The sequence below is a fragment of the Maylandia zebra genome, unplaced genomic scaffold (assembly GCF_041146795.1).
Source record: "Maylandia zebra isolate NMK-2024a unplaced genomic scaffold, Mzebra_GT3a scaffold11, whole genome shotgun sequence".
Taxonomy (NCBI): Eukaryota; Metazoa; Chordata; class Actinopteri; order Cichliformes; family Cichlidae; genus Maylandia; species Maylandia zebra.
The window spans coordinates 9,053,202-9,076,259 of NW_027490041.1; the positions used below are offsets into that span (position 1 = coordinate 9,053,202).

Sequence of the window (23,058 nt, forward strand, 5' to 3'; positions counted from 1 at the left end):
TCTCAGGTGGATGTCTTTCTCTGTCAGAGCGCCTCCACCTTACTGGCTGTGGTGCAGTGAGATCTGAGTCAGTCTTGGTAGGAGTCAAGTCAGGTTCATCAATCACAACATGGTCTGAAGACCAAGCACCTGAGTGAACATAGTCAACACGACTTGTGCCAAAGACTTCAGGTGTGTCAGGTTGGTGGGTTTGCCAACCAGGTAAGGACATTTCTGGTATAACAGTGTCAGAGAAGTTCTGACGTGCACTGTTGGGCTTCCTGTTAGACTCTCTTGGTAAACCTCAGAGCCTGACGTCTACAAACCAACTGTCCTTTGACATTTTTAGATGTGGGGTCAAAAGCAGAGCTGATCGAGGATTTCAGTGATGGCTCCAAATATCTAACCTGCACTTTTACATAGCAGCTGCTCCGTCTGTCAGTAATTTAAAAACTTTTAATGAGCTGCTGTTTCTCACTGACCGTCAGCTGTAGCTGAGGAGGATATCATTGCATTTGAATCCTCCTCGCTCTCTTTAACCCGAGTTCCTTCTGATTGGTTTCTTGGTTCTACAAAGAGAGTCTGCTGCCTGAGGGCCCCACCTCCTCCTCCACCTACTGCTGTGGACATTTACAAAACGTCAATCCAAGAAAAATTGTCTGGTTTGTAATAGATAGTCATTTTTTATTAGAGTCTACAGCAGGAACCAACCTGAACCTTGTTATGAGCTGAATCAGTGCTGGACTGTAGAAATGCTGTTTCAGTGGCTGCTGCAGGAACTAACATGGAAACGTGTTCAGCAGCTTTCCAGCTCTAATATAGGAAACACAAGATCAGAGTTTGGACACACTGGAACCAAACAGTTTTGTCTCGGACTTTTATTTCAGCATCATCGTTTGGGTTGAATTAAAACCTTTCAGCAACGCTAACCAGACTTTACGAGGTAAACGTGTATCTCCAAGAATGTCTTGCTAAGAGTCGCGTGTTCTGGGAAACAACACACAAATCAGTGGCGTCAATAAGGTTGTGTTTCATGTAATACTCTAGACTTTACTGTGAGACCATCACTAACATGCAGACGTCACAAAGTTGTTCACGGATCACATTAATCCAGAGTCACAGACATGCAGAGACACTTCCAGGTATAACATATATAATCCACACAGTCAGTCACAGCTGAGCTCTTTACTGAAGTCAGCATCAGCTCTCTGCTCGCTCTCACATCATATTCATGACAATCAGACGTGTTTCAATGATGCTGCTGTTTTCAGCCAAGCACACAGTCTCCATGGAAGTTTAAACTGGAAACACTGGTAACTGCAGCAGAGTTTCATTTGGAGCAGACCTGATCTTTGTGACGCATCAACATGTCAACACAGTATTTAACAGAACTGCAGTTTGCATCAGATCATACATCAGACTGACCACGTTTGTCATTTCATCAAACCTGCCATTAACATATTCAACAGTACTTACACTATCTTAAACATGTTTTCTTTTTAAAATGTTTGCATATTTATTAAATATAAACTGTGCAGTATTTCATTGATGGAGGCCAAGAAAACACAGTTACAGGAGAAATGTATTTAAGCTTGAAATGTAGCTGCACTCGGTAGAATTGAGCCAACTGGTTGTCTTCATTTTCAGTTCTGATGAGCTCACATGTTTAAGATCATCAGTTTAAAGAACCATAAGGCCGTGGATCCTTAAGGGTTTTATGGTTTGAGTTTACAGTGAGAGGTGTTGATAATGATGTTGGCTGTTTTCAAGTTGAACAATCTTCCAGGGAAGTTTAAACTAGAAAAACGAGTCACTGCCTGCAGCAGAGATTCAGTTTGCAGCATTCCTGATCTTTGTGCAGCAGCAACAACATGTTGTTAACAGAGCTGTGTAAAGACTGACTCACCTCACCAGGCTCTCTTTCATTCACAGCATACACAACATTTACTTCATTACAAGCTGTGCTGCTCAAGTTACTGGAAATAAGTACTCAGTTACTAAGTAATCCCATGTCTTTACTGATTACTTATTTTCAAAAGTATTTGGTTACTTTACTCTTTAAAAAAACACGACTTGAATACGTAATAAAGTAGAAAGTAGACGTTTCAGCCCGAGACTTTTTCTGCATAATCCATCATATAGAAATGAATCAAATTAAAAAGCCTTTCTTTTAATTGTTTTATTGTTTTTAATCTTTTTATTTTATGCATCAAGAAAAGATTAAATTATATTATAGCTGTTTTTGACTTGATGAAATGTGTTTAACATTTAAACCTATTTCCTGTATATTCCAGCACATGACATAAAATAATGTTTTGTGTTTCCACTCCCGAGTGGGGCGGGTGGAGGTCTGCCCACAGCGGTCATGTCAGGGGGAGGATCCGGGGGTTTCTCTGTCAATGTCACGTTCCCATGGCAGCGTGCTTGCTCAGATCTGAAGTGTTATGGTCCTGGGTGGGTGGCCCAGTGTTTTTTGAGTTTTGGTTCCTTCTCATGGTTCCTTAGTTTTTTAGTGTTTCTTGAGTTCTAGTTTTAGGGTTTGTTATGTGGCTTCCTTCTGCATTTCCTGTTTTATTGTGAAGGTCTGTGTCTTATGCCAGAGTGTTCAGTTTGCGTTTCCCCTGTCTCGTCTTGTCAATCAGAATCGGCCGTGCCTCCCTCCTGTGTGTAGTTTCCCCTCTGTGTATTTATAGTGTGTGTTGTCTCGTGTTCGTCGCTGGTTCGTCTGTGTCGTCTCCTTCACGTCTCCCTGCATATCTTTCTAAGGATTTCAGGTTTGAGGTTAGTTTTGTTTAGTGATGGGTAGATGAGGCTTCGTGAAGCGTTTCAGCACATTCCCCAAACTGTACCGATACTGTGTCGACACAGTGTTGCTGTTTTGCTCCATACTGACACCTGCTGGACTTTAAATATCATTGCAGGCAACTTACTTGAGACTCAACAGACACCTAGTCATACTTGTTTACACTGTAAGGTACAGTGGAACCCCGACTTACCAAATTAATTCGTTTCCGAAGGTCTTTCGTAAGTCGAACATTTTCGTAAGTCGAAGCACCCATTGCGCGTTTTGAGTGAGGCGATGCTGAATGATAGGCTATAGGCTAACAACAATACTCTAACTAGAACAACAATACATCAGTGGAACAGCGATGCGCAAGTACGGAAGCCAAGGGGTTGTCTCCGAAAACATTAGAGCACTTTTGCAAACATGTGATGTCTTCAGGGGCGGATCTAGAAGGGTGGCATGCATGTGCCACCCTAAAATGATCCCTTGCCACCCCAAGTGCCACCCCAGTTTTGCATATGACAGTGTTGTTTATTAAAATAAGATCGCATTAACAGTTTGAGCGTAGTTACAGGCAGCAGTGATATATACACATATATAGTATATATATACATACATATATACACATATATATATATATATATATATATAGTATATATATATATATACTATATATATATATATATATGTGTATATACACATATATATATATATATATATATATATATATACACATATATATATATATATGTGTGTATATATATATATATATATATAGTATATATATATATATATATACTATATATATAGTAGTAGCAGCAAGCAGGTGAATTCTGTACATTAATATGAATAGACGTCTGACTATTTTACAGGATAGACAATATAAGCATATTTAAAGTTAAAGGAATTGAAATGTACATTGTGCCTTGGTTTAGTGTCTGGAAGAGTCCTGTCTCAGTCAGTTATAGATGATGTGAGAGGGCGGGTGTGTGTGTTTAGGGCACGGATGGCTTGGGGATAGAAGCTCCTCTTGAGTCTCTCTGTCCTTGCCCGGAAGATGCTGAACCTTCTACCAGATTGCAGAAGTTGGAACAGTTTGTTGCCAGGATGGGACGGGTCCTTCAGTATCTGCTCTAGTCCGGCATCTCCTGGTGTAGGTGTCCTGAAGCGGGGGGAGAGCAATCCTGCAGCAGCGTTCTGCTGTACGGATCACTCTCTGGAGAGCTTTTTGGTCCTTCACACAGCTGTTCCCGAACCACGATGTCATGTTCTGTGTGAGGATGCTCTCCACAGCGCCTGTATAGAAAATCCTGAGGATCTTTGGAGAGACCCTGAACTTCCTCAGTTGTCGTAGGTGATACAGGCGCTGCCTAGCCTTTTTGGTCTGGACCTGAATGTGTCAGGTCTGAGGAGATGTGGACACCAAGATACTTGAAGGACTGCAGCCTCTCCACTGGAGCTCCATTGATGATAATGGGCTTGTAGTCTCTGTGCGATGTGAATTATATTATATGTGAATGATATAATGTTAAATTACTATTAAGCAAATGGCTGACTAAGTATTGTAGACTTTAGTTTACTGCAGCCATGTTTCATATAAATCAGGTATCATACAAAAATAAAAATAGCTTCAAATACAGTCATGACAATAAAGAATATGCCTTTAAGGACTTAACATCATTACTTCAGTAATAGTACACCAACATCTCTGATACATTAGCACTTGTTAGGTGTGGCTGTGTGAAAACAGTAGATCGCGACACAGAGAAACACAGGGCTTAAATACACAGAGGGAGCAATCAGGGAATGGGTAACAGGAGGGAAACACAGCTGGGGCAAATCAGGCCTAACGAGACAAGAGGAAGCAAAACCAGACACATTAACATCAGACATGGACTTTCAAAGTAAAACAGGAAACATAACACAGACTCACGGGCAGGCACTATAACAAAGGGAACAGAGACGTGGGAACAGGGCAGACACAAACACTGACTGAACACGGGGATATAGGAACTTAGGATACACATAGACGCGAACTAGACAAGGGAACTCAGTGTACTAAGGGAACACTGAATGACCTGGTGGGTTTTGTCCATAAAACTACTCATCTACTGACCTTGGTTTTAAGTTGGACAGTGATTTTAAATTGGACAACCAAATCAGAGCAGTGTTGAAGTCCGGTTTTTATCATTTAAGGCGACTGGCAAGAGTAAAATCTTTTCTTTCGAGGCAGCACCTTGAAACAGTGATCCATGCTTTTATTTCTTCCCGCCTGGACGACTGTAACTCACTTTATGTGGGGGTCAGTCAGTCGTTGCTCTCACGTCTGCAGCTGGTTCAAAATGCGGCTGCACGACTCCTAACAGGAACTCAAAAAAGAGAGCATATAACCCCCGTGCTGGCCTCTCTGCACTGGCTGCCTGTGTCTTTTAGAGTTCATTTTAAAATTCTCATGTTTGTTTTTAAATGCCTTCACAGTCTTGCCCCGCCTTACCTCTCTGAGCTTCTTCATCCCCACACACCCTGTCGGTCTCTCAGGTCAGCTGACCAGCTGCTCCTGGAGGTACCGAGATCCAGGAGGAAGCTCAGAGGGGGCGGGGCCTTCTCTATTGTGGTCCAAAGTTATGGAATAATTTGCCCATGCACGTTAGAGAGGCCCCTTCACTGTCCACTTTTACATCACGTCTTAAAACCCACTTTTATTCCTTGGCTTTTAACCTCAGTGAGACTTAGTTTCTTTTTTAATTGAAGTAGTTATTTAATTAATGATTTCACTCTTCTTTTATTTGTGTTTTATTTATATCTCATGTAATTTTATTTTACAGTTCCAGTGTACAGCACTTTGTGTCAGCTGTGGTTGTTTTAAAGTGCTTTATAAATAAAGTTGATGATGATCTCAGATGACCACAAAGTAAAAGATCTCTCAGCAACATGATGCAACAGTTTAGGCACTGTTGCCCCGATCAGATCAGTGAGCTTTTTATTCTAAACATGAGCTGCTGTTACAGCAACAGACATTAATCCTACTGGTGTCCCACACAACAACTCAGTGTCCACTATGTGAAGCAGCCAAACACAGGCCTGCTCCTCTCACTAACAGAGACAAACTGCTGGCATGTTGGTTTCCATCTATACTGTCCAGTCTCTGCTGGTGGACACACAGCAGCATTGTTTCATCTCGTTTGAGTCATTGTTGACCTTAGCATGTTTTTAGTCTTCTGAGAGCACTGAAGCTTCTTTCAGCCTCAGTACCTGCGTTTTATCCTCAGATTAAATTATTATTCTGTGCTTGATGGGCCTCACCTTTGGCCCTGGCTCCTCCCCTCTGACTGCACTAGGACATACTGTCACCTGATAAAGTAACACATGGATTCGTGTCATATAAAAAGTGAGACGTGTCAATTCAGATTCTTTGTCAAACATACACTAATGAATCAGTTTACATCAGCAGCCTGACAACTGTCATGATAAATACTAGTTAATCTACAGTCACCTGTGAGCTCTCCTCTCCACCTCTGAGCTACATGGCAGAGCTGCCTCTGTCACCTGATCAATAACAGTGAGACACTCCACATACATGCAGTCACACATGTGCTTCAAATACAGTCATGAACCATCAGGTCATCCTCCAGTTTCACCTGTGACCTTGTGTCACCATTGCTCTCTGAGCTCTGTGTTGGTTCTTCTGTCACCTGACAAACAGGACAAACATGACAATAAGAATAAAATGTGCAGCTGCTTCAGTGTTTCTGTCACTTTGTGCAGATCCTGACTCGTCAGTAATGTTTGTAGGCTGAGTGCATTTTAAAACTGTGCAAACTGCACTACAAGGTGGAAAATTTGCAAAATCGTGACTACCTCATGATATATTGTCTCAAAAATTAACCCTATGAATACGTCAGTGCCATTAGGATGAAATTATTGTGTCACCAACATTTTAACATTAGACATATAATTCTAACAGCCTCTGTAAACTAATATCCGGGCTGCTCGAGGCTGCCGTTTTCTCTGACAGTTTCAATCAAAATTAGAAACGCTGCTCTGAGACTGAGAGAACTAACAGTGCTGATGGTCCGCTTGAAGCTGAAGCTCCGGTGCGTGTCAAAAAAATCAACACACACCGGCTCACTCCTTGGCGGCCGCTTATTGGGGCTCGCTTGGGCCACTTCGGAGGTGGGGTGCCCCCGGCCTCTCGGCCTGGGGCTCGGTCACTCAGGCACGGCTGGCTGCCGGCGGAGCTCACGGGCGCGTCACTGCAACCCCCCCTGGCTTCTGCTCCGCGGCTGCTGAATGAGCCCTCATCTGGGACTCTCCTCAGCTCTTTCTGGGACAGTGGCGCGGCTGCCCCTCTGTGGGTCTTCCTTGGTCTCTTGTGTTCTGGGGGCCTCTGGATGTCTGGAGTTTTGATCTCCTCCATACCTGCTTGATACCATAAAGGACGGGGCTGTGGCCCCCCCACACCCTCTAGCAGATCATTACATGGAGAAACCTTTGGAATGCAAGCATGCTGATCCACACAGGTATGCACACAGGTGTACACATGTGTATTCACAGACACGGACTACAGCTTTCTTGGCTGCTGCCTCAAAGCACACTGTGCGCTGTCTATCTTGCGTGCTGCACAATATCGTTTATTATTTAGTATCTACTGATATCTACTGCTAGCTAGTTTATTGTGATGGTGCTGTTTTTTTTATTATGTTGCTCTTTGCTGTTTGCTGTCTCCTCTGGGTTTTTTCTCCATACAGGTGACCCAGGAGTTTTGTTTTTTTTATTTGTTTGTTTTTTTCTCTCTTCCCCCCCTTCTCACCGTCTCTTCTCCCCTTTGGTTTTCTTTCTTTCTCTCCCTCTCTTTCTTTCATTCTTTCCCCCTGTCCTGTCCCCCAGTCATGTCTGTCCCGTTTGCAACTGAAAATAAAATAAATTCATAATTATAATAAAGGTCAATCAAATGGACCAATATGGCAAGGCCATGATGATCCACTTGGTAAAATAAATCCGCTTGGCATCTTTCTTGGCCTTAAGACAACAATTCTGATGGCTATAGATCCAAACGGGACAAAAAAAAAAAAAATCAACACACTGCTTCAGAAGCTCTGTGTCGAAGCTTGATTCGTTTGGCCAGAGTGATCAGTGACGTCCGAAGCTTCATTTAGAACCTAACTGCTTCGGTGTCTGATTCAATGGTTTATAAGGAAGTGAATCATTCGCGGGATTTGTGGAGTGTTTGGTGGTGACAGATAGCGAACCACTGATCATTCCACTGAGAGATTTGGAGCCAGTGAGGAATAGAGGAGGTTCTGTTGTGTGGGAGAATTTTGAGTTGATTTTGGTCGATCCGGTGGGTTTTCCAGCTTTGTGTTCTGGCCGTTTGCTTTTGTTTTGTGCGTGTTTATTATATCTGAAAACGGGAAAAAGATAAAATGTCAAAAATCTGCTTCCATAATATAAATATCATTAAATAACTTTAGAAAAACTTCCACTTGACTCTTTACATGTAATGTTGTAAAAATATATATTTTATTGTTTAATTAATCTGAAAATGTTAGTCTGCCAAATGTGCAGCAATTGAATTTATTTATTCTCTTTGGCTGATAGTTTGTGGGGCCCAGGTAGACTGTACAACTGCATCTCTACCAGTTTCTCTGCACTCCAGCCTCCTCTGTGCCATGTGAAGGGATTTTCCTTAAGGCAGGAGAAATGATGAAGGTCCTGAGTTCAATTCCACCATCAGGCCGGGGTCTTTCTGTGTGGAGTTTGCATGTTCTCCCCGTGTTTGCGTGGGTTCACTCCGGGTACTCCGGCTTCCTCCCACCGTCCAAAGACATGCAGCTTGTGGGGATAGGTTAATTGGATAATCCAAATTGCCACTAGGTGTGAGTGTGAATGGTTGTCTGTCCCTGTGTGTTGACCCTGCGACAGACTGGCGACCTGTCCAGGGTGGACCCCGCCTCTCGCCCTATGACAGCTGGGATAGGCTCCAGCGCCCCCCGCGACCCTGAAAAGGATAAGCGAATGGATGGATGGATAATATTATTTATAAATATACCCCTCCGGCGATTAAATGCATACCTGCATGGAGGCAGGACCTCACAGCAGAAGCATACTCCATAATGTGTTGTACATTATTACATGTATATATATGTAACGTGGTATTTTTCAATTATTGTATTTACCAACATCAAGAAGTCACAAGCAAAGAAAGACCACACCATGGTGCATGTTTAAACAAGGAGAGTTTACCGGTCAAAACTATTTATTAAACAAATAAAACACATTTTTTAACCACCAAAAAATACACGTTCAAAGCAACACAGCGGCGGCCCAATATCAGACAGAACTCCACTCTGTAGAGTGAGCAGTCATTATGAAGCAGTTGGTTTTCTTTTGTGGATTCAAGCTGCTCTTCATATTTTTGGCCACCAGATGTCACCAGAGAGGACTGTGTTGAAAAGCTTCGAGTAATGAACCGTTTTTCAATACAAGCTTCAGAAAGCTTCATTTAGCCATCACTACCTGTAACGTTATTGTGACACATTTTATGAGTGAACTTGGCTCTAAGTGACTCACAGGTTTCTTTGAAAAACACTTTCTTACATCCAGCTTCTTCCTCTTTGCTGCCGTCCTCCTCTCCTCCTCGCAGCGCAGGCTTGCCGCTGCTGAAACTAAACAGAGCTCCCTGACAGGCTCAGCCAATCACATTGGCCATACTTGTCACATGACCAGGACTCCAGTAGAAGTAATTTAACTCTTTGTGCACCGCTTGGTGAGACGCTGACAGATCGGTTTTCTTTCTTTCTATCGGGTTTGATTTTCTTTACTGGAAGAGATCAAATTATTGGTGGGGACACGTCACTTCCGTCCGTGACAATCTACGCCCTTGGTAAAAAACTTTGAAGTCCGAACTTTCAATGTGGCTGAAACAGACTCAGCGTTGCTGCAGCTTGTTGCTGTGTCAGCTCACATCAGTCATGTGATCTGGAGGTGCAGCGTGTCCGTGGACCACAGAGGGTTAATAACACTCACCTTCCTTCATTTCCACAGTGTAACATCCACCCACCTGTGTAAAATCCAAAATTCCCATGGTGTTGTTCAAAATGTGCTCTGGCACAATCATGAGCATCACTTGCTGCTGAAAACAAGAAGAAAGCCGTCCTGCTATGGGCTGAACCATTTGTTAATGTGGAGGGGGGGGGGGGGGACACTATGGAATATATCCAGTTCTAGCATTTATATTCACTGCTGACTGTAACTACGCTCAAACTGTTAAACTTATTTTAATAAACAACACTGTCATATGCAAAACTGGGGTGGCACTTGGGGTGGCAAGGGATCATTTTAGGGTGGCACTTGCCACCCCATGCCACCCTTCTAGATCCACCCCTGCTGATGAAGCCAACAGGTTCGCTTCATTTGCAAAAAGCAGATATGAGTTTCTGAGGCCACAGTCTTCTGTGGCAGAAGGGGAATCAGGGGAAGCCCTGGAGGAGTCCACCACCCACCAGAAACAGGTCTGAGCTCTCACTGCAGTGGTAAAGGGGCTACACAGCCCACGTGAGGCTGAGGGATGCAGCCTTCTGTCAGACTGTCACTAACACAGAGAAACACCCGTGTACACTCATACTCATGGGCACATACACCAATCAACCTAACCCCACTAACTGCTCGTCTTTGGACTGTGGGAGCCAGAGAACCCAGAGAGGACCCAGACATGGGGAGAGCATGCAAACAGCTTAGATGTTGGATTTGAACCCAGAACCTTCTTGCTGTCAGGAAACAGTGCCAACCACTTTTCCACTGTGCTGCCTGTTTGACTCTGATACACCCATTTTTGAGCTCTTAAAAACAGCCCTCCACACAACAGAGACAAACCATAAAGGACTTTGTGGCTTGTAGCAACCGAAGAAAGTTTAAGGTGCAAAATAAAGAGGTTGAAAGGAAAGTAATAAAGATGTAATTATAACAGTAATGTTGGCTGTGTATCACGTGTGGCATGTCATTGTGGGGCTGGCCTCTGCTGGGATTGAGAATATGTGATGGCGGGGGCAGGGTTGGTTACTGGGGTTTATCCTGATCTCCTGTTTAGTGGAACTGTGCTCCTTTGAATCCACAGCACTAACCTGGCACACACACATAAAATGCATCATTGCTACAGAGCACAGCAGGACTCATTATGAGTGGTGGGGCAGGCTGGATGGTGTTGAGGAGTCGTATCGCAGTGACATTGGCTCCCCTGCTTCACTCTCTCCTGCCCCACTAATGCAACTCACTAATCCCTCTGTCCCCTTTAGGTGGGGCTCACGCTGACAAGATAAAATAAGCTGCAGGACTGGTGGGTGGGGGCTGTGCTGTCAGCCCCCCTGGGTCTGCTCCTCTGTGATCCTCAGTGGGCCAGTATGCCTCTCCTGGTAGCTCCATGGGGGATGGTGTGGTGGGTTGGTGGGTGCCATGGCGACTATGTGCGGACTTCACATTTTTGTCTGCTGTGACAGCTCCTTGATCTGGGCGGGGCCAGTGGGGTGTGGGGGCTGGTAGGTCCTTTGTGGGGCTTTGGACGTTGCCTGCAGGCACGTGCAGAGGGGGGGGCTAGAGGGGCTTGAGCACCCGCCCCTTTCCTGATGGGTGCCCAAGGTGCCCTTTTGTTGAGGCAACTTTAAAAAAAAAAAAAAAGATTATTATTTTTTTATGTGTGTGTGCGTGCGGAGTCCTGTCTGTGCCCCTCAACAATAATATTTAACTATTAATCACAGTTTTGCTAAATAAAAGGATCTGGCTTGCATCAGTCACATGATCACATTTAACCAATGATCGCCCTTGACGGCAGAACGCGCTGGTTACGAGCCGGGAACGAGCTCACAAAGAGCACGCGCATTTTTAGCGGTCCGGAGCTGTAGGAGAAACACAAGTTAACTCAGAGACACAGACTGATGCGACACAACCAGTAAGTAGGTGTACAGCGCACACTGTAGTGTGTAGCACCCAGGAGTATTAGCTTATTACGTACACGTTGGTAAGCTGTCTTGTTGCAACTGACGAACTGAAACAAACGAGCGTGCTGTGTGTGCAACAGCGCGACAAACATTACCTGTCCTTTTATTAACTGCACAAGTAGTGCTGGTCACAGCTGCTGGCTACCTGTGTAAGGCTGTCATGGGTCTGTAGCTCTGTCACCGTTTTAGGGAACATATTTAGTTTTAAAGTATTTAGAACATATTTAGCTTTAAAGTAAGTTTCCGGGCTTTTCCTGCCTTTCTGGAGGGATTATATTTCACTAAAAAACGATCTAATATGCATGTCCACATAATAATTATTATAATTATAATATATTAAAAACACAAGCTGTATTTTAAAGAACATACATTAAGAAGCAGATTATATTAGATTTATATTTTAAATAAGACAAAAGTTGGATGTTACAGCAGTAAAATGATTGTATCTCTACAGTTTAAACATGTAATAAGCTTTGCCCTGCACAGAGTGGATAGTGAAACACATGGAATCATCATAAATACATTATTTCATATTTATTACTTCCCCCTCCTCTTTGCTTTATTATTGTAGCTCTAGTAATAAATAATAATGTAAGGATTCTGGATCAGCACCGTGATGCCCATAGTATATACAGTATTCTGAAGAAGGTCTAACATGTCACTGTGTGTGCATGTGTGTGTTTTATTTAGCTGGATTTAAAAAAATATTACTCATGATATAACATTGTGCAGACATGGCTGGTAAGGACATGAGGAGGAAACAGCAGGAGCTGTGTGAGGCTACTAAAGGCAGGGCTATAACATTTTTCTGTCATCATTTTATTATAGATTAAGTGCAAGAGTTGTTAGGTGTGGATAATTAGATTATAGTTTATTGCAATAGCAAGTTGTGCCTTGTTCTCACATAGACAGCAAGTGCAGAGTGATATATGAAATGATGGGATGGAAGGAAGAAGAGAAGCAAAGAGTGATTCACAGGCGGAGCCTAAATTATTTCTCACAGTTTTTGTTGCCTTATGGTTCCAAGCGCTGTCACCAATCTTTGCATTTTGTTATTATCTCACGACACTTGTTTAATCAGCTACCATCTCTCCTGTGGACTTTTTACTGTCTACAGTCTCAGATCAACACAGCCCTGCCCTCCAGCACTATCCACAGCAACCCCTCAACAGCAACATTGTACCCATCAGGTAAAGCATCGGCTACGTTTGCTTTGCCTTGTTGCCCATATTAGATTCTTGATGAAAGTGTGTTGTTGTTATTCAGCCTGGTTCAATGTGCCCCTTTCTAACTTTGAGCACCCGCCCCTTTAAACCTCTCTGCACGGCCCTGGTTGCCTGAATATTGTCAGGCAGCTGGGTGCTGTGCCTCGACCCTTTCTTCCTTTGCATTTGTGGTTTGGTGCCATAAATGCACAACATAGAAGAGCCACCTCGACGGGACAACACTCAGCGGTTCATCTGTCTCTCTTCCACAGCATGTCTTTATCCTGTCTTCCTTCTCTCACCCCAACCAATCACAGCAGATGGCCCCGCCCCTCCCTGAGCCTGGTTCTGCTGGAGGTTTCTTCCTGTTAAAAGGGAGTTTTTTCTTCCCACTGTCGCCAAAGTGCTGCTCATAGGGGGTCATATTGTTGGGTTTTTCTCTGTATGTATTATTGTACGAGCTACCTTACAGTATAAAGCACCTTGAGACGACTGCTGTTGTGATTTGGTGCTGTGTAAATAAAACTGAATTGAATTAAGAAACAACTCTTAGATTCCTCACATGATTCTCCTGTATTCCTACGGGACGCCAAGGTAATATAACATGGAAGTGTGTCGCAGTGCCTGGTGGCCACATGTTACCCATAAACTGTCAACCTGACCGTACTGTAGCTACGTCCAAAGACTAGTTAAAGATTAAAGCTTTTTGGGGGGTTAAATCTGACATAAATAAAGAAAGAATAACATTAAAGTCGATTCTTTTGATCACTGTAGTTCTACTTTGAGGATATGACGTGTAAAAACCCTCAGTTGTGGCTGGTGGATCTCACATTCCTGGTCTTTGTAATTCCAGTTCAATGAAGCCTCATTTTCACCTTTTTCCAGGTAAATTTTCCCAACTGTTCTAATGTCCATGCTGTGGCATTGTCCCATCATTTGTATTTCCTGTTAATGGATTTTTAATATGGTCTGGGAAATTACTATATATGAGTAACTTCCTGTTGTATTGCAGCTTAAGTTGTAATAGTTTCCTTTCAGAACGAGGAAAACGAAGAAACCCAAACACTGCTCAGTGGATGAGTCCGTCCTGGAATAAATACCAGGACAAAACTAAAAAGAAGAGCTTGTTTCCTCGAAGCAACAACAGAAAGCTCTTTGTCTCTACAGATGTTTCTGGGAAACACGTTAACAATATTTAAACATTTGTTCTTAATAAACGTTTTTACTTAATGATGCTTTATGATATTTCTATCTGACCTAATGCAGCAGCGTATCCACATGAACTCTGCAGTGTTTCTACCCAGAGGCCACCGTGGTCCTTCTTTACTAATGCTGAGGGTTTTCTCCCAGCCGTGATAGCCTTTGACAGGTAAACTGAGTCATTCCAGCCCAGTGCAAAAATAACCTCTCTGTCTGCTCTTAACTTCACGCATCGATGCTAAAACGTTGCATAACTGAACCTGCAGACTGTGATCCTGTAGCTGTCGAGGAGAGGGCTTGATGCCGTCCATCTTCTGCTCAATTAACAACGCCTGCAACCTTTTGAGCCTTGGTCCTGCTACAGTCACAAATATAACATCATCACTCTTTATTTGATCCACTACACTGCTGTCATTTCTCTGTTATGGCCCCACAAGGTCACTGAATTCTGTCATTCTTCTCCAATCCATGGTTTTCAGTCACTGGTGGGCAACATTACTCTACCACGACTGCAAACAGTGGACAGTTGGTAGGTAGTCCTGCAGGACGCCTGTCTCGAGCCAAGGCTACTTGGAACATCTCTCCATGGAGGAACAATGAAGACATGAAGAGAAACTATAAATCTTTGGGACTTGTGCTCCAACAGCTTTGTTTAAAGGCCTGAAAGTGGCGACGTCTCTCCCAGAGCTCCAGCTCAGTGACATCTATGTGTGCCTTGTATGCTTCAGCTGACGCTGCTGCCAGGATGAAAGCTGTCAAACCGAGCACAGCTACATGTTCCACCTGGATGGGTAAATAATGTGTTTGAGGTGAGAACAATCAGGAAAGCTCGCCAGCGGCTTTACTTCCTGAGGAGGCTGAGGAAGTTTGGCATGAACGCCAACATCACCTCAAATTTCTACAGGTGTGCAGTCGAGAGCTTGCTGACGAGCTGCATCACAGTTTGGTACGAAGCTGCTCTGCCAGCAGCCGTAAATCACTACAGAGGGTGAAGGCAGCAGAGCACATCACTGGCACGAGGCTTCCTGCCATTCAGGACATTTATCTCCAGCGGTGCCTCCATAAAGCACACAGCATCATCAAGGACCACAGCCACCCAGCACATCAGCTGTTCTCCTTGTTACCATCGTTACAGGAGTCTGTCTGCTCGGACTACAAGACTCAAAAACTGTTTCTACCACCAAGCCGTACGACACCTCAACCACAACACTTAAACACACACAACACAGCACTCAGAAGCTACCTGCAGCTTCACAAGTACTCTGTTTAATCTGCACTGGTCACTCCACTTTATTGTCATTGATATTTATATTTAAAAGTGCAATACTGAAATTTTCTGCTGCTCATTCCTGTGCAATGTCCCATCTGCCCTCCCGTCATATTTCTCTTCAAGATTTTCTTATTTAATCACTAGTGTACATATATTTATAGATACAAATATATTTAGTCATCTTTTCTCTTTTACCATGTCTCTCTAATATTTGCTCCTTACTATTTTTCTATTTTCTTTATTATTTTATTTTATTATATTTTCTCCTACTGTATCAAGCTGCCGAGTGACTGCTGCTCGTCAAACACATTTCATTGCAATGTTGACCCTGTGCTAACTTGCATATGACAAATAAAACTGAAAACTGAAAAGAAGAAACTGGTCGTTGTTAAAGGAAAGGTAATCTCCACATAAGCAGCTTAGATGACCTTCCACGTGTAAATCTTACAATGTGTTGACTTGGACATGAACAGTGTAGGACCAGAAAAGTCCCAGCAGTGTTAATTTGTCACATTAATGTAAAATGAAGTATTTTTCTGATGTTGGGTTAATCGTTCCTACAGTTTAAATGAGCCGTCACTGATGTTCACATGTGGCAGCCATACTCTACGGCTTCTGTAAATAAACACTGATTACTGAATCCAGTTTTGGCTACATTAAACTCAAAGACGTTCAAAGGATGGCTGGAAAGCTACAGACTGCAGTACTGTTTGGCACCAGTAGCAAAGTATGTCTGTTGTGGAGTTGTAGACATGTAACTTGAACATGTTTGTAACTTTTTACTAGCATTTTGTTTACTATGTTTCAGATCTATGGCACTAAATGGGGGACTGACCACGTTTTTGACCTTGACTGGACTTACTGGGTCCAGTAAAGATATCATAGCCAAAGGTGGCTCTGCTTCCAGTTCTGGCTTATAGGAAGATCTCTGAAGGTTGGGTGTAATCCTCTCCTGACTTTGGATCACTCTCTTAGATCTAAACCTCCAGCTCTGGACTCGCCATCCTCAAAGACTGCTCCATAAGAACACAGGCATGTGTGAACAGCCCACTCCTCCTTTGGTCAATGGCACACACTTTTAGACGATGTGTATTCAGCATCTGGCAAGAGTGGAATCAACTGGGGCTCTTTCTAAATTGGCGTCACCATTGATTGTGGTGGTGGCAGCAGCTCATTCTGCTGGCTCTGTGTAACAGGGTCATAAATCACATTGTTATAATGTGTTCTAAACCCCCAAACTGCTCCTTTTATACCTGACTTTTAGGACCTCCAAGCCTGTAGTTGTGTTCATTATCAGTTAGAGCCCCTCCTCGTTCTTTTCTTCTTCTTCGGTGCAATCCTATAAATACAGTGTACCCCTTTTGCCTCTCCCCTTTTCTACAATCCCCCTGTGGGAGAGGTGGGTGTCATTTCTTTCCAACACTTTAAAACACACATATAATGCATATTTAGCCACCTGGATGTTTCTGGTTGCAATTTTAGTTCGATTATTGTCATTATTAAGCCTGTTTTTGTTAGATGTTATAAGTGTGTCGTATGTGTGTATCATAAATGTGTTTTAGGCGCCATAAATGCTAGCATGAATATATACTCCTTGCTAGCTTGGGAGCTGTGGTGGGTTGAACTAACCCTCTTCCCCACTGTTTGTATTTGGTCGTAGGAGCTGGAGTGGGCAAATTATTTACTGGGAGGTCTTTCTTTCTTTTACCTTTTTTATCAGACACAACGCAGAATCACACCGGTTACATCTGCAGCTCATCCATCACCTGTTCTTCCCATCACTTAATGTTTTTGCTGCAAGACGTTGGAGTGAGTGCCATCTATTTTGCTGTTGTTTGGAGGCATTTTAGTTCAGTGAGAGACAGGAGGTCACGCAACAAACTGCTCAAACGAGTGGAAGCCGCTGCCCTCTGCTCGTCAGCTGGGAAACCTGGATCTCCCTTGTTGTGTTAACAGACCTCTCTGCATTGAATCATACCTGTTATTAACCTCTGTCTCTCTTCCACAGCATGTCTTTATCCTGTTTTTCTTCTCTCACCCCAACCAATCACAGCAGATGGCCCCGCCCCTCCCTGAGCCTGGTTCTGTCGGAGGTTTCTTCCTGTTAAAAGGGAGTTTTTCCTTCCCACTGTCGCCAAAGTGCTGCTCATAGGGGGTCATATGATTGTTGGGTTTTTCTCTGTATCTATGAAGCGCCTTGAGGCGACTTTTGTTGTGATTTGGCGCTATATAAATAAAATTGAATTGTCAGGGTCAAAGTTCAGAGGTAAGTTTGTTTAGCAAATGAATGACAATAAATCATACATGTTTGCTGATTCACAGATTGACAGCCCGGAGGAACAGGGCTGTGTCGTTCCTGTGATGTGATTCAGCTTTATTTTAGTATTCATTTATTTTATTAGCTTTATTTCAGCCACTCAAACAAAACAACATTATATTATATTTAATATATATTAAATATGTGCCAACTGATTCAGTACGTTTCATGTAGAAATATGTGTGGCAACTTTTTGTTGCAGCAATGATCTCAAAACACGGGGGGGGGCTAAGATGAAGTCTGCTGTGAGGACAGGGGGTGTGCATGTGCTCAAGTCACGTGACACGTCATTTACGCAACATTTGGTCGATTTCAAAGTTACAGTGAGATAAAATCATGTTATGGATTGCACTCAGTATATTGTGCCGACATGGTGAGATTGTGTCTGTCGAGCCGAGGAGAGCGTCGCAGTGCCAAAAGCTGTAAAATGAACTATCAGGCTGGAGTGTGCTGCCACAGCACAGAGCAGTCACAGAGTCCTGCAGGCAGAAGAGGAGTGATCGTGTTAGCCACCTTACAAAACAAAAAGACATGAAGTGAAAAGCAGAGCGCAGAGTGAGGCAGAAGAAGACAGACTGGGCCAAGTCCTGCATGTGCGAGAGCGAGCGAGACCCGGGACAACGTCATCCGCCTCGCCTGGACTAGTCCGCCGGCCGGAGGAGGGACAGTGGCTGCACTGTGCAGCCGAAGACTCACTTTGATCGCGCAGGAAACGAGCGACGCAACCGGTCCACCGTCCGTGCAAACTGCGCCAGGCAGCGTATTGCACGCTGGAGGACACCGAGGAAAGTCACAGTAGGAGCGGCGCTTAGTGAGAGGTGATGTCGGGGGGACATGGCTTCTTCTCCGGTCACCCCAGCATCGCTTGAAGGAGAAACACCTTCACCCACCGGGAACGAGGAGCCCGCGACCACCCGACAGGTACGACACGCCTCCGAGACCCTCTGCGCGCCCGGTAACGTTGTAACGTTTTACCGAAGTTCATTCGCAAACACACCAGTTTAAGATGGACCCGAGAATCAGCACACGGGAGCACTGGTGTCTGACTCAGCAGAAACGGCGCGACGTGCGTGTAATGCTTCGTATTTGATAACGATGGAATAATTCTTTAAAATAAGCACACAGATAAACACTGGTGGGTGGAAAAGTTCGTGTTTTGCTGAAATGAGTCCCGCCTAGTCCGGTCTACACCTCATTCAGCAAACATCTGAGTCACCCTGAGACGCCAGTGCGCGTCCTTGTGATGCAAAAAGCCGTAAGTGACACGCTGTTTACACGCAGGAGCAGTTTAACACATGCAGGTTGTGCCAGTAGGCGTTTCCTTCAATGTGACACCAAACGTGTAAATCAGTGCTGGGAGCGGATGTTGGACCTGATCAGTCTTAATCTGACAAACTGTAGTTCATGCTCTGTTTCTAATTCAGCCCCATGACAGACAACCAGCATGTTCTCCTGTCACGTGTTATTGACACGCACATATTTAGTCCGTGTGTGGGATGTTAAAGGTGAGTTTGTTCAGGGCACGATCAGACTGAGGCCATTTCAACAGGTGCAAGGAAGTGTTAGTGTGGTTACTACGGCAGCACTGATGCCCTGATGAGTGCACATGGCTGGAATGAAAAGTCAATGCTATGTATAGCATGAACTACTTGTTGTCTAAGGCGGTGCAGAGAGTGAGCAGGAAATATCTGAGGTTGGATATTTCAGTACATACAGAGCTGTGCAGAGACATTAGGATCTTAAACTATTGTCTGTATCTGGCAAAGCGAGAATCTGAGCCTTGTGTACAAACTGTCTGGTGTTTGTTCTGGCAGGAATATGAAACTACTGTGCACAGCATGCTTATTAAGATGGCCCAGGACCAGGTCATCTTGCAGGATGGTAGTGTTACATCGAGAAGGTTCCTCTTTAATTGTTGGATTTCTGTGTGAGTTTTCTCCCTGTGCCTCTGTGGCCTCTCCCCACAGTATCTGTGTTTGTGTTTAAAGTGTTTAAAGTACAGCACTAGATGATCGTATGGGTGAATGTGACTTGTTGTAAAGCACTTTGAGTTGTTGTCTATATAAAGTCTAAATGGAAATCCACTTATGTGCAGAGGACCAGAAGATCCAGCGCATCGAAATAAAAAGTTCTTTGCTTAAACAATGAATTGTGCGATAAAATATTAATTTACAAATTCATTTTTAAGTTATTTTATTTATTCAATACAAAAGTAATTTATTATCTAGTAATTTAATTGAAAATAAAAAAATTTATAAATCAGTATTTGAAAATAAATAATTATTCCATTAATAAATACTTCAAATCAGAAAAAAAAGAAATAAAATCTCAATAAAAACCTCACATCAAAAATCCTTTTCCTGTGTCGTCTCATGTCCAACATCTGTGTAGGCAGAGTGTAAACACAGAGGCTGAATGGCCTTTGGTATAGGTGCAAAGCTAAGACTGTCTAACCAATGACAGAGCTCCTTACCTCGCACCGGCTAATTTGCATTGCTCCGGGATTTCGGAAATTTATCCATTTATTCATTATGATGTGGTTCAGCATCATAATGCTGAACCACAGAAACACACACACACACACACACACATATATATATATATATATATATATATATATATGTGTGTGTGTGTGTGTGTGTGTGTTTCTGTGGTTCAGCATTATGATGCTGAACCACAGAAACACACACACACACACACACACATATATATATATATATATATATATATTAGGGGTGCAACGATATTCGTATCGATATTGAACCGTTCGATACAGTGCTTTCGGTTCGGTACGCATGTGTATCGAACAATACAAAATTTTTAATTTATTTTATCAACTTTCCTTCTGACGATGCTGTCTGTGTTGAGCGCTCAGTGGATCTGTGTTCGACTACTCCGCCTAGGCTGCACTGTCGAGCACAGATCCACTGAGCGCAGCGCAAGCTAGCAGACAGAAGCTAAGCTCGTTGCAACATGGCAAACTGAACCTCCCCCACTAGTGATGGCCAAATGAAGCTTTCTGAAGCTTGTATTGAAAAACGGTTCGTTACTCGAAGCTTTTCAACACAGTCCTCTCCGGTGACATCTGGTGGTGAAAACTTTGAAGAGCAGCTTGAATCTGCAAAATAAAACGGACTGCTCAATCATCGCTGCTCACTCAAGAGTGGAGTTCTCTCTGATATTGGGCCACCGTTCCGTTGCTTTGAACATGTAATTGGTTTTGTTTTCTCGATTGGGGGGCTGAAAAAAATGTAATGCGTATCTGCGTAATACATTTTGATCAATAAACTTTCCCTATTTAAACATGCACTATGGTGTGGCCTTTCTCTGCTCATAACTCCTTGATGTTGGTAAATACAATAAGTGAGCAATATATATAATATACATATGATAACGCACAGCACATTATGGAGTATGCCCCTGCTGTGAAGTCCTGCCTCCATCTACTTGTCGTTTAATCACTGGACAGCTGGACAGGTTCATACAAAATATTAGATTAGGCCAATTGTCCTATACATATTTTTGACCTAGGGGTGGGATTGATTGTGAACTGGAAAGGGAAAATGCTTAGGAAGCTGAGTACGGCTGCATCGTCACTGATTTGTAGAATCATTTTGATTCGATACAGGATCCGATTTGATTGGAATCTGGAAAGTTTTGCCTCAGTCAGAAATATTACAATTCTGATCATTTAACAGTATATATCCATAATTTCGTATCTATTAAAAGAAAGCTGACACACGTGAGACTTAATTAGAGATGTAAACAGAGAGTTATGAAACCTGCAGCTGCAGAAACCAGCGAAAAAAAAAGAGGCAAACACAGCGCGGACCCGACGACACACCAAAATCTGATTCTGACGCGTCGGGTCCGCGCTCTGTGTTCACGTTTGTATGCAGAATCCGTAAACCTGCTCCCAGTTACTGTTTTAGCTGCATGGTGTTTGACGACATGTTGTGAGGTTTAACCTGAGATGCTGGCGTTTCAGGCATAATAACGTTAATTTACAAATCGACACGGGATTTTAATGAATCAATATCACTTTATTCAATTTAGCATGGATTGTAATCAGAAAAGCGATAATCAAAACCCACCCCTAATCAAGAACTTGCAAAGTAAAAACATGATCAATGTAAGGTAGCCCTTTTGTTATTTACAGTTAAAAAGAGGATTAGTGTTACTGTGCGCTGGCTGAGTCTGTTTCTTTTCTTAGAAATAGTTTCTCCTGCCCTGAAGAAAATCCACTTGCATGGAACAGAAGAGGCTGTGGAGTGCAGGAACTACACTGCAAGCTGGTAGATATGCAGGTATTCCTGGGTCCTGCAGACTATCACCTAAAAACAATAAACAAAATGATTTTCTAAACTGTGTAGCAATGTAATGTACGTATAGTGTCAAATACATTGTTGTAGTCTTCATTAGCTTTAATTCACATGGAAGTGTTCCTGAAGTCATATGCTGTAATGATATTTACATTATGAAAACATGATTTTGGACATTTCAGGTTTTTCACTTCGGCAGATAAAATGAATTGAGCAAAATCAACTCAAAATATTCCCACACGCCAGAACGTCCTCTCTTCCTCGCTGGCTCCATATCTGTCAGTGGAATGATCACCTCTTCGCTCTCTGTCACCATCAACACACTCCACGAATCCCGTGGATGATTCACTTCCTTATATCTGTTTGAATCAGGTACCAAAGCAGTTACGTGCGTAATGAAGCTTCGGACGTCACTGGTCACGTGACTTTTGCCAAACGAAGCAAGCCTCGACACAGTGCTTCTGAACCAGTGTGTTGTTTTTTTCGACACATGCTCCGGAGCATCAGCTTCAAGCGGGCCATCACTATCCCCCACCCTCATTCAGATCTGGCCTTTGGAACTATTTTGGTTTTCATGTGACGTATGACCCTGAAGGTAAGCGCGTCATGGACTAAAGTAAAACAGTATGTTGGATGTGCCACGCAATGCTCAATTACATGGGTGGGAACTAGTGTGTTAGCGCAGTTAGCTCGTTAACGTGTTGGCCGTCTAGCCCCACACACGGGGCGATCCGCGGTAGCTCGTTAACGGAGATTTGCCGTGTTGTGGCGTTAAGGTCATTTCAGATTAACTCTGACAGCACTAGTGGGAACACAACGGATATGACTGCACATTTACTCCGACATCATCCTAGTGCAAAGACAAGTGGAAGCAGACAAAACAACAAGCACGCATGCTACAAACTTTACCCGAGTCATTTAGACAGCTGTTAGCACAGGATTCTCCTTATGGGGACCTGATATGTTTAATATGCTGCTGAGAATATAGCC

General features: G+C 43.3%; 2 long non-coding RNA genes across 2 annotated transcripts in view; one reads left to right on the top strand and one right to left on the bottom strand.

Annotated features, from left to right (window-relative positions):
• LOC143415869 (uncharacterized) overlaps positions 1-18,863 on the top strand; it is a 130,370-nt gene extending 111,507 nt beyond the window's left edge. Inside the window, exon 2 of the long non-coding RNA XR_013096291.1 lies at positions 18,549-18,863. This is a non-coding gene — a long non-coding RNA (uncharacterized LOC143415869). The remainder of the gene's footprint in view (positions 1-18,548) is intronic.
• The window catches only part of LOC143415866 (uncharacterized), a 350,735-nt gene that overhangs the window by 71,530 nt on the left and 256,147 nt on the right, over positions 1-23,058 (bottom strand). The window lies entirely within an intron of this gene.